Source organism: Nyctereutes procyonoides, unplaced genomic scaffold (genome assembly GCF_905146905.1).
Source record: "Nyctereutes procyonoides isolate TBG_1078 unplaced genomic scaffold, NYPRO_anot_genome, whole genome shotgun sequence".
NCBI lineage: Eukaryota > Metazoa > Chordata > Mammalia > Carnivora > Canidae > Nyctereutes > Nyctereutes procyonoides.
The window spans coordinates 21578848-21591654 of record NW_026575036.1 but is presented as its reverse complement, the minus strand read 5'-3'; the positions used below and the strand labels follow the sequence as shown (position 1 = coordinate 21591654).

The 12807-nt window shown below is 32.5% G+C and overlaps 1 protein-coding gene across 1 annotated transcript in view; it reads left to right on the top strand.

The window, feature by feature from the left end:
- The window catches only part of ADAMTS20 (ADAM metallopeptidase with thrombospondin type 1 motif 20), a 163910-nt gene that overhangs the window by 97542 nt on the left and 53561 nt on the right, over positions 1-12807 (top strand). The gene's annotated exons all lie outside the window — the stretch shown is intronic.

Here is a 12807-nt window from a genome sequence, read left to right as displayed (position 1 = left end):
GAGTTACTGTGTTTTGGGAATGTTTTAATTTATTTTTTTGGAGCCATAGACAAAATTCATAAGTATTGTTCATGACTGGTTTATTTAGTATATTTCAAATATCCAGGCTTTGAAGAATAATTAATATATAAATATGTTGAAATTAGCATTTTGGTCACTTTTGATATTTTAAATCCTGAACAACCAAGTACACTTCTTCCAGATGAAAAACTGTTGTGAGCCTATTTATAATTTGTAAAGTTATACAGTTCTTTTTTAAAAAATAATTATAACTCTGGCTTTATAACCAACACTGGTGCCTGCACTCAGTTTGCTTTTCCCAAGTCAAAACTTTACATTGTGAGAAACCCAAGTTTCAAACTCATGCCATTTAATGAATAAGTCAAGTTCTAGTTCAGGCTGAAATGCATCTGGATAGTTAGTGTGACTGATCTAAAACAAAAGGAAAATTTAACTTTATAGGAAGATCTTAAATTGCAGCATCACTTTGTTGGAACTAACAAAAACATATTTTGCCATAGAAAACATTCACATATTTACTTAATAAAATATTGACCATCTATATCGTAGACACTGCTTGCTACAGATATTTTTTTAAAAAAACCTATTTCTTACTCCTATGGACTTTATAGTCTAGTTGGAGAGATTTGAAATAATGTAGGAACTCAAATATAAAAAGATACCCTTTTCTGTTAGCTTACATTGGAAATTCACTTTCTCTTTACTAGATCTGTTACATTGTCTTTCGGGGTTTTTTTTTTGGCTTTAGTTTGCAAACCTAGTTCCTAATAAGGCTATGGATTGCTTTCTTCAGGTTTTGTCCCAGTTAGGGAAGCAGGCTCCAGACCACTTAGAGGATTGAATTATAATGGCATTTGTTTCTGAGCACAGAAGTTTTATTTTTCTAATCATTCATCAATTTATTAATTCACAAAGCCTTAAACATTTGCTTCTACCTACTGCTTTGTGCTAGGTATTGAAATACCTAAAATTGTTTCATACTTTCTATTTAAGTGGTTAGCAAGCAGACTATGGCACATGGACTATTTTTGTAAATAAGTTTCATTGGAACATAGTTATCCTCATTTTTTTAATGTATTACTATGGCTGCTTTTGGTATACAATTATTGCAATAGAGACTGGCCCTTAAAGCCTGAAATATTTTTTATCTAGCTCTTTCAGGAAATGTTTGCTGACCCCTGTTCTATTTAATAAACATGATCCTTTTTAAATTTAGCATAAAATGTAATTCTAATATTCTATAACTTTAAATACAGTTATTCCTTTGGGGTCAGTTTTAGATGTTTTTAATATTTTAAAACATCTTACAAGGTTTATCAACCTTCTCTACATATTTCTATGGCATTTAGAGAATATTTTCCCTATTTTGAGATATAATTGTTATATAACATTGTGATATATATATATACACACAGTGTCACACAATGTTTATATATTGTGTTGGAAGGTATCTAGTACTATGTTCCAATATATTTGTATTAAATTATATTGTAAGTGAAAAAGCCTGCATGTTCAGTAAAGCTCTGTGCATAGATAACTTTTTCATTCTCACAAAAACTAATAACCAAGAAAATAACCAGTTACCAAATAGTAACTTAGAAGTACGTAATTCTTCATTGTTTACTACAAGCCTGTTCCAAAAGGAGCTCATTGGATAATTCAGTCTTTGCACTAGTGAAGAACTGTAATGCCTTTTTTTTTCATAAATTGAAGGTGAAATTTTAAAAATCACAGTGTTTATATGAGAGTTTTTACAAACTTATTTATTCACTTTTTATAGGTATAAAGTACATATATATTAAAGTGCCTGGATTTCTTTTATTATATGAAGAATTTTATTCCTTAAATTAGCCTTTTATATTAAAAGGGTTTAAGGGATCTGAAGTTTTTATTGTTAAAACTAGATATAACCTTTTACCTCTTTGTTTTGCTACATATTACCCAAACTTCAGAATACCTCTTATTAACAGATGAATAATCATTCAGGGGTAACTAATTTCAGCAGATCCTATTCACTAGGTTAGAAAACTACAAATGTGTGTATATGTATTATGCATATATGAACAATATGAAATCTCAAACATTTCATTTTAAGCAGAATTATAAAGTGTTAAATCATTAAAATATAACTGGGAAGAAAGTTGTAAATCTACATTTAAATGTTCTCCATCTTGTGGAAAATCTTGTAATAATTTATAAGCATGATTAAGGAAATAAACCTTAACCCTATGTCTTAATTTAATGACTGTATTTTTGTGATTAGTCAATGTGAAATGATTGTATTTTAACCCTTGTTTATTAATGACTTGTGTTGTGGCTTTGTGCTTTGCATAATAATTCATATGTATGTTGTATTTTTACTGCTTAGATCAATACCTAAAATGTTTTAAGTCCCTGAACAGATCCTGTATTGTAATGATGCCTCCTTTTCTCTTGGTGCTGTTTTTCTTAAATTAACAAACAATAATTTCTTATTAAACATTTAATTGCTGAATAGTGTATGTTTTCATAATTTAAGTATTTAAGCTATTATATTTTAAATCCATTAGAAACTAACATTGGTGTTTAAAAACATCAGATCTATTGTTTAGCTATCTTAAATACTAGAAATTTTTATATTTTTATAAACAATAAAAATTTATGATATAAACTTATTTATTTAATAAGTTAAAAATACATGTGCTCATGACTAAGACAGTCTTTAAAAGGTGAGTAAAAGTTTTTTCTCTTCTCTTTTGTATATACTAAGGGACATTGCACTGTAATCAAACTATTCTAGCAAATGCTCTTTAAGTAAATTTATAATAATTTATCTATTTCCCATTAAGTCTCATTTAGCTGATTCATTTTCCTAGAATGCTTTTATTCTCTACCTAGAATGAAATCATGCTTGGTAAGAAAATGTGTATTCCATTGTGTTCTGGGATTAATGATGATCCAAGAGAACAAAAGAGAGCATAGTTTTTCCATTAAGGATTGGTTTATTTTTTCCCTCCAAAAATAAGAAAATTCATTTTAAAAAATGAAAGCTTTGATAGTTGAATTTTCTAGATTCTAGTGCTTTCTCCTAAAATGTTTCTTTTTAAAATATATATACCTAGGCAATACTAAATTGCTAATGTGATACAATGGAATGCAACAAACAGAAGCACTTTTAGCAATGAGCAAGCATGTGGTAGCAGCATATACCCAGTAAATGAGCAGTTTGCCAAATTCATAGTTTTCTGTGAAAACAAACAAAAAACCAAAGGGTCTGACTGCAGATGTTAGGAGGCTCCTTCCACTGTATCTCTCACTCAGGATGAAATGCTCTCCGGAAGAAACTTGTAACTGCCTCTGTTGCTCATAAGGCCAGTAGCAGCCAGGGGAAAGATAATGTGTAGGGAAATGGTTTCAAGAAACTATCAATTCTTTGTAGCATGTAGAACTCAGTAAAACTGTTTATAGTAATAAGTTGTTTTTTTAAATATGGAAAAGTTATATATAACCACAGGAAAAAGCTGGAAATCTATTTTACTCCAAATTTATCATAGTTTCTCATGTACCTTATTAGTATCGAACTAATGTGTCCATTAATTTGTTACTATATCTTTCTACAGTACATTCATTGACTCTCCCAAAGATGCGCGTCCCCTACATGTTAGGCATTGTGCGCTGGATAAATCGGGCACGATCCCTGTGTACAAGAAGTTTGCAGCTAAGCGATGAATGTACTAAATAGATGGTCAGAATGCAGAATGGGATTCCTCCCTGATTTCAGTAACTTATGTGATTTGTGATATTGAGGACTCCTAATACTGGGACCTTAATAGGTTGTAATCATCCAAGAATTAATAATGAGTATGGTCCTTGACAACACAATAATCCTGCCTGTAGATTTTTTTTAGAAAGCCTGAACTAATAGGAAATATTCCATTATAACCTGGAAAGAGATGAGTGGTGTCCTAAGTCTCTCTGCTAGAATAGATTTGTAGAATTGCAGCATCTTCGTCATTGAAATGGATTTCATGCCTTACCAAAAAGAAAATGGACCAAGCAAGGTATATGATGGTATGAAAATGATTTTGGAGATACAAATGGGCCTTGCAGGTTTGATACGTAAAACCTAGGAAAAATTTAAGTAAATATACTGATGAGATCATAAAAGAGACTTGTGACTGTGTTATATTGAATGAAATTAGAATGTTAAATCTAGAAAAAAATCTCAACATGAAATGGTGATATGCCATGTTTTTCTTTAACACGTCTATATTAAAATGGACGTATTTCTGTGGTAATGCTTTTCTCCCAGGTATAATGCTTGAGAATGTTTAAGAATATCTGGATATAGATTTTTAGATGTTTTATAACCACATATTCTCTGTACTTGATCCTACTTATGTAGATATATAGGCAGTTATATTCATTTAAATACACAAATTTTCCTGTCACCTTTCAGTGGTTTCGAGAAAACCATCTTAGTTCCCATATAATTACAGGAACAATATTTGGCATTAATATCATAAAGCATCTCTTTGACATTTTCTAGATAGATAGTTTCTGAGTTTTTGATCATAGATAACATTTCTCAGTAACATCTTTTGAGCATGTCCCCTTTTTAAATTTAGACATTATAAGCTAATATATAAATGATTTATGAAACATGAATTAGAATAAGTAATTTTAATGAATAATTTACTGAACTGTGATGGTAATCTCATTTGTAAAAAGTGTAGGATGATGGAGATTGAGGAGTGCATGTGTGGCGATGAGAACTGGGTGAGGTGTGGGAGTGTTGAATCATTATATCGTACACATGAAACTAACAACACTGTTAACCAGACTAAAATTAAAAATTTTTTAAATAAGATGGTGTTTCATTAGTTTTGAAAATTTTGGTTCAACACTGTCATGGCAGTTTTAAAAATCTGGTTTGTCTCCATTATGTCACTTCAGTAGCCTCCATAGCTGAAAAAATTGACTCACAAAAATATATATCTTCATATAAAAAAGTTTATCACTGGGTGTTTCTGTTGTGTCTTAGTAACTGATTTTAAGTTCAATTACCAATTAAGCAAAATTATTGAAATTTGTATGACAAATTTCCATTTTCCATGATGTCATTCAGTTCTTAAAAAATTACTAGAATGACTTATATATTTTCAGGTTTGATATTTTTTTATTGCAGTACAGTTGACACACAGTATTACCTTAATTTCAGATGTACAACATAGTGATTCTACAGCTTTATGCACTATGCTCACCAAAAGTGTAGCTACCATCTGTCAGCATACAGTGCTATTACAGTACTATTGACTGTGTTCCTTATTCTATGCTTATTATCCCCGTGACTTATTCATTCCATACCTAGAAGCCTATACCCACTTTCATTAACCCATTTTGCCCTTCCTCCCTCAGGGAACCCCCAGTGTGTCCTCTGTATTTTTGGGTCTGTTTCTGCTTGTTTTGCTTTTAGGATTCCACAAATATGAAGTCATATTTGTCTTTGACTTATTTCACTTAGCGTGATACCCTCTGAGTCCTTCTGTGTTGTGAAAAATGGCAAGATATCCTTGTTATGGCTGAGTACTATTCCATTGTGTGTGTGTGTGTGTGTGTATCACTTCTTTATTCATTCATCTATCGATGGACACTTATGTTGTTTCTATATATTGGTTATTGTTAATGCTGCAACAAAGGTAGGTGTGCATATAGCCTTTCACATTAGTGTTTTCATTTGGGGGGATATATCAGTAGTGGAATAACCAAATCATATGGTAGTTCTCGTTTTAATTTTTTAAGGATCCTCCATACTGTTCTTCACAGTGGCTGCATCAGTTTACATTCCCACCAGCAGTGCATGAGAGTTGCTTTTTCTCCATATCCCTGCCAACACTTATTTCTTCTCTTTTTAATACTAGTCATTTTGATAAGTATGAGGTGATATGGTGGTTTTTAATGATAGTAAACATCTTTTCATGTGCCTGTTGGTCACCTATGCGTGTCATCTTTGGAAAAATGTCTATTCAGGTCCTCTGCTCATTTTTAATCAGATTATTTGTTTTTTTGATGTTGTGTAACTTTATATTTTAACAAATAGCATTAAAACTCAGATTTTGAAAGATTTGGAAGGCATTTAAGCAAAATTTTGCTTCAAAGCTTTAAAAATACACACTTGAAAGTTTGATAGTTTTGATAAACACATATTTATGGTAACAATCGCATAATACTAGAAATACTTCCAAATGTTTAAAAATGTTCTAAGAAGTAGTAGTTTCCAAAAACCATTGCTGTCTCATCCACTCTTAAGTGTTCCCTTAAACAAGAACTTTATGGGTCTTTTTTTTTTTTTTAAGTATTAGGTATTAACACTCATTATAGAAAAAATCAAATTTGAACAAGCCTCTTTTTTTGTAATGGAAAAATTAGCAATTTATCTTTATGAGCCCATTTGATAATTTGAACACAACCAGCAAAACAGCTTAAAGCTAAAGTTTGTCCTGTCACTCCCCAGAGTACTGAGTTTGTAGATATTATCCATTTATCTTCCTAAGGGGTCATGCATGAATTGCAGTTGGTACACGAAGTGGAAGGGCAGAGTAATGATCTCTGTCAGGATACCTGGAGTATGTTATGTGTCAGGTTAGCATATAAACCCATATGGTAAAGTTTATTTTAGGTAAATATAAACAAATTCTTGTAAGAAATTTTGTTGGTACTCCATTGAATCACCTTGCCATCTCTGAGAGAGACTTTTGAAAGGCTGTGACTTAGATCCTTATAGATTTCTATGAGGCATAAAAGTTTAGTAACTTCTCTAAAACCTTAACTACAGTTGAGATTGGAATTACCTAACTTATTCTCCTAGATACCATCTGCTTCCTAGTTGTCGAGAAAATAGAGAAAAGATTGTTCTTAAACTGCTGCACCAATTTACTCAATCCTAAATCTAGTAGGATATGTTTAGGAAGGTACTTTATCACATCATAGTATAATATGACCTCTGTATTCAGTCCTCCTATATTATGATATACATATATTTGTAAGAATTAAATGAAATATTGCAGTTTTTGGTAAACCACATAAATCCTTCTTTACCAGTTAACTGACTTCTAAAATGAACCTCTAAGACCATTCTGAACTATTTTTTATTTTCCCGGACTTTTGATACTTTGCAGTTGTGACCGGGGGAAACAGACTTTGGAAGTAACTATGAAGGAAGGCAACAGTGGCCAGTGAACTGCCAAAAAAAAAAAAAAAAAAGAATCACCAATACATTTGAGATCATTAAAAGCCTGCCTATTTCAGGCACTGGGCTAGGAACTGTAGAAAGCTAAAGATAAGAATGACATATTCTCCTCAGAGGACTCACGGTTAAGGGGCAATTAAATATACACACAAGTAACAAGGCAGAAACATGTCATAGAAAGTCAGGGAAGGTATGCCTTCAGTTGCATGAACTTGAAAGGACTTGTGGAGAAGGCCTTGGCCTTGGTGGATAGAACTTACTGGGGTGGAAGGCCATTCCCTAGCAAAAGCAGAGGCCAGAAAAAGTGGTTCATCTTGACTAATACAAATTGATTTGTGAAGGATACAAAGTGAGCATAGAAATAGGAGTTGGGCAAAGAAAAATACCATATGATTTCACTCGTGTGGAATTTAAGAAACAAATGAACATGGTGGGGTGGGGGAAGAAAGAGGAAAACCAGGAAACAAACTCTTCACTATAGGCAACAAACTGATGGTTTCCCAGAGGGAAGAGGGGTAGGAGATGGGTTAAATGGGTTAAATAGGTGATAAGGATTAAGGATGTTTACTTGTGTTGGGGGGGGGAGGTGGTGTTGAGTCACTAAATTCTATACCTGAAATTAACATTACAGTATATGTTAAATTAAATAACTTGAAAAAATTATGACAGGGTCATATCAAGGAGGATTAATAAAGATCATGCGTAGATTTTTAAAAATTTAAAAATTCTGAATATTAACCATCAAACTTTTTGGAGTGGGTATGAAAGCTGTTTTTAGGAAAATTATTAAGCAATTCTCATATAAGCATGTTGAAAATGACAGACTACAAATGGAGAGTCCAAGAGGGGACTTTTCTTAAGGGTGATGATTTAGGGACCATTCAGTTATTCACACTTACTGTTTTAACACTTAAATTGTGGAGTAGAAGCAGCCAGGAAAGATAGTGATGGGACCATTTTTGGTCAAAAGGTGAGATGGCATTTGGAGATGGAAGGAAAATATATACAAGAGACCATCCTGTCAAGAGTTGTGAAAAGTCATGATGGAAGCTTTCAAGATTAAGTTCGAGCAATGAATCAAGTGAATCTGGAGTATTAGGATTGCAAACTGCAGATTGATGATGCATAAACTGGTTTTCTGTTAGTCTCACATAAGGGAGTATAATCTTGATTTCACCAAGAGAAATGTAAACTTTCATTTAAAAACAGTGACTACCTAAATGGAACAGCAGGTAGGGTGGTTGGCATTCAAGCCTGTTCCACAGAGGCTCAATGTATTTTGCTAATTAATACTTAGCCAATAATTCTCTTACTTCAAGGAGCTAAAAACTCAAATAGTATATAAGGCTGATAACACCCTGAACAGTCTGAAACAAGATTTGCTGAAGCAAGTTATGATCTAGTGTAAGAGAAATCAATTTGGACTGGAGTTTCTATAAGTAAACTTTTATGGAAATCTATCCAGCAAAATATCAAAAGTACAGTTCAGTGAATTTTCCAAAGTGAACACATCTGTGTAATCAGCACTGAAACCAAGGATATCAACACCCTAGAAATTCCCCCATGTACCCCATTGTAGTCACTATCCCTCCACAAGGGTAAACATTATTCAGACATCAAATATAGAGAAGTTTGCCTGCCTTTGAACTTATATAAATAGAATTTAGATAATTTGAGATTCACAATATTACATCTATGAGATTCATGTTGTAGTTTGTCATTGAAATCTAGTAGGAATATATCATTGACTTATAAATATGATTTATATGATTCTCCAGTTGGCAAGCATTTGGGATTATTTTAAATTCGAGATTTAGGAATAATGCTGTTAAGGTTTCTCACATGTATTTTTTGGTGAGCATAGGTTTGCAGATCTTTTGGATATGTAGATAGGAGTTGAATCTTAGGATATGCACAGGCTTGGGCTTAGTAAATATCAGTTTTCTGAGAATGGTTGAGAATTCCAATTGTTTCATATCCTTCTCAACACTTGATATTATCAGACTTTTTAACTTTATAATCTTCATGAATTTCTATTAAACTTGTTCAGTAGATATTTACATAGCAGTTACTGTGTGTGAGTGATATTTACAAATCACTTGGTATGGGGGAGAACAATAGGATTGAGATAATAGGTTACATATTAAAAATATATTGCAGCTAGTAGAACTAAAAAATACATTTTTGGTGTTTACAGCAGCTTTGTTTACAGTTGCCAAAAATTGGAAGCATCAAAATTGGCCTTTAGTGGAATGGATAAATTGTGGTACATCCAGGCAATGGAATATTATTCACTAAAAGAAGTGAGTTATCAGACCATAGAAGATATGGGAGGAAATTTACATGCATATTACATATGAGGCAATAACCCCAAGAGCCAATAACTTTCCCTTGAGTCCATCAAGTCTTTTTGTACTTCCACTCTAGTAGCTGGATATGCCTAGCATCCTGCCAGGTCTGACATAATAATACCAGGCATGTTTATTTCTTCTGATCCTTTTTGGACTTCTTCATCCCCTCCCACGATTGTGTAAGGACTAATTCATATAATACAACTCATGTTCCATAGTATTCATAGTGGTTTTCCTTTCAAGTTTAAAACCTTAAAGATACAACAATTTTGGAACTAGGTATAAAAGTAAGGATATAACTAACAAAAATTAGGGGTTGCAGTAGGCCCTGAAAAAGGAGGGGAAGGGTGTTACTGTGAGAAGGATATGGAAGGCTTTGGACATAATATTCTGTGCCTTGAGTTGGAAGGTGGATAGTTTCTTTCATTTTTCATTGGTTTTAAGGCATTCACTTTATATACCTTATGACTTGCTGTTCAGTATGCTGACAAATGGACTGCTATTGCTTACTATCTGGAAAAGGTTTTAATGACAGAGTATGAAAGAACCAAGTATAAGAAAAAGCAATGAAAAAAAACTAATACTGAAGCAAGTTGAAATTATTTTATGATAAATATTGATATTAATTGGTTATTAATATGAAGATTTGAAGTATAAATGCATTATATTAATAATTAGTAACTATGTAAACTAAACATGAAACAAGCCTTATGAGAATTATAAATTAAAAATATTTTATCAGATAAAAATCTTTGAGTCACATGTAAGAATTTTACAGAAGGCTGAAAAGTTGGCCACATACAAATGCCTTTTGTTTCTAAAGCTATAAATATTTTTATTTTTTCCTTCCCAAATTTTTATTTAAATTCCAGTTAACATACAAGGTAATATAAGTTTCAGGTGTAAAATTTAGTGATTCAGCATTTATAACATCCAACGCTCAACCACAAAAAGTAGAGATAATTGTCATTAATTTTGAGACAAAAATTCATTTTAATTTTTAAATTTTATTTAATTTTATAAATTTTTATTTTTTATTTAATAATTTTATTTTTTTATAAATAATTACTGTACACTCATTCCAAAATATAAGTAATTGAAAATATTGTATCAGGCAGTTAGATTTCTGTGGAAAATAACTTTGGTGCAGTCATTAAAATTGTCAGAAGAAGGTTTGTCCACAGAATCATTTCTATTATAGCTTGTAATTTTTTTCTGGGTATATGGGTATAAACATATTTATGGAAGCTTTTTTTCATTAGAGTAGATTTTATCTATCATAAACCCAAATACAATATTTGATAGGTAGAACCAGAAAGCATTTTTCTATGATTAATAATTAAACATTCTGTTTGGGATACCTTTAAATATAGCGCAAGAATTAAAACGCAGGGGTGCCTGGGTGGCTCAGTCAGTTAAGTGTCTGCCTTCAGCTCAGGTCATGATCTCAGGGTCCTGGGATGGGACACTCCATTGGGCTCCTTGCTCAGCAGGGAGCCTGCTTCTCCCTCTCCCTCTGCCTGCTACTCCCCTGCTTGGGCTCTCTCAGTGTCAAAAAAATAAAATCTTTAAAAAAAATTAAAATGCAAATTATGCTCTGTTAAGTGGTAATGTATTTTTAGTAGAATGAAAGAGTAAAAGTCAATTTATACTACCACATTAATAAAAAATGGCTTCCTATCCTGCAACCAGAGAGAGTCCTCATTCTTCCATCTGAGAGAAAGCTCTGTAGTGTTGATTCCTAGGCTTTGGGAGGATTTTCACATCTAGTAGTATTGGAAGATAATCAGGCATGGCTGCTTCCTCACTTCTGAGCATTTCTTCAGGGTAGGAGAACAGGCTCAAAGTAGCTCATATGGGCTCCTGTCTCCATGCCAGCATTTCTTTGCTGAAATTGGCAGGATCTCAGTTTTAGAGGAAACCAGGAGGAGGCCCTTATCTCTGTTGATCCATAGGGCACCCCATAGTTTCAGAACAACAACAATTTTGAAGAAGGAGCTCTATTACACGAAGCTTTTCCTTTCTGTGTTATTTTCGTAGAATAAAATTCAACTCTATCTCCATATAAAATAGATTGCGTATTTAAAAGATCTTTGTATATATTTCCTTATGTTTGTTTCCACATGGCATTTATTCAGTAAACTTGGATGTGGTTTCTGTTCTTAAGTTTAGAATTCTCATAATTCTTCAACATCTTTAATGTGTGGGTATATTTTGGTAGAAAGTCTAGCTGTTCTGCTGACATGTGATTTATATGTGAAAATCACCTAATATCCAATTTTGTTGTATTAAGGTATTCATGGAGTAGATCATTTAAGATTATGGTTTATATTGAGAGCTTTGGAGATTTTTGCATTTTATGAAATTAAATATTGTCTTCAAATTTGTCACTTAAACTATAAATAGTTAAAAACGATTTTTAAGTAGTTTTATTTTTTTTAAGATTTTATTTATTTATTCATGAGAGACACAGAGAGAGAGAGAGGCAGAGACACAGGCAGAGGGAGAAGCAGGCTCCATGCAGGGAGCCCGATGTAGGACCCCCTCCTGGGACTCTGGGATCACACCCTGAGCCAAAGGCAGACGCTAAACCTCTGAGCCACCCAGGGAGTCCATCCCCCCCTTTTTAAAATCAACCCATTAAATACACATCTAAAGAGTTAAATTGTGATTCTTAAAGTACTTGAAAAATACTCGGGTTTTTTTTTTTTTTTTTTTTTTGGTATCACATTTTAAAATTGGGAGAGAATTCATTATTCTTCTCCTACACAAAGCCTAAATTCAATCTTCTAAACTGAAGTATATGCAGTTTCTATGTCTAGCAAATCTTTCTAAAGTTGGAGGCCATACCACAACACAGTGTAGCTTACTTATTTTCAGGGAAATATATGATTCTTCATTTTGAGCTGAAAATTATATGTATGAAATATTTAACTGTTATGCTTATTCTGCACACTGAAGAATGTGTTAAGTTCCTCCTCCACAGGACAAATATCTGAAGACAGCTGTTCTTCTGTATATGGTTAAATATATTTATTTTAACTCTTTACCCCAATCTCCTTTATTACTCTCTAAAATATGACATTTAGAATTTCATTTATTAGCAAAATGGTCAAACTATAAAGAATAGTTGTGAAGAATATTGCCCCCTTGCTGTGAAGGCAGCATCCAGTATATTCAATATTGTGTCAAATTTGTTTTTAATAG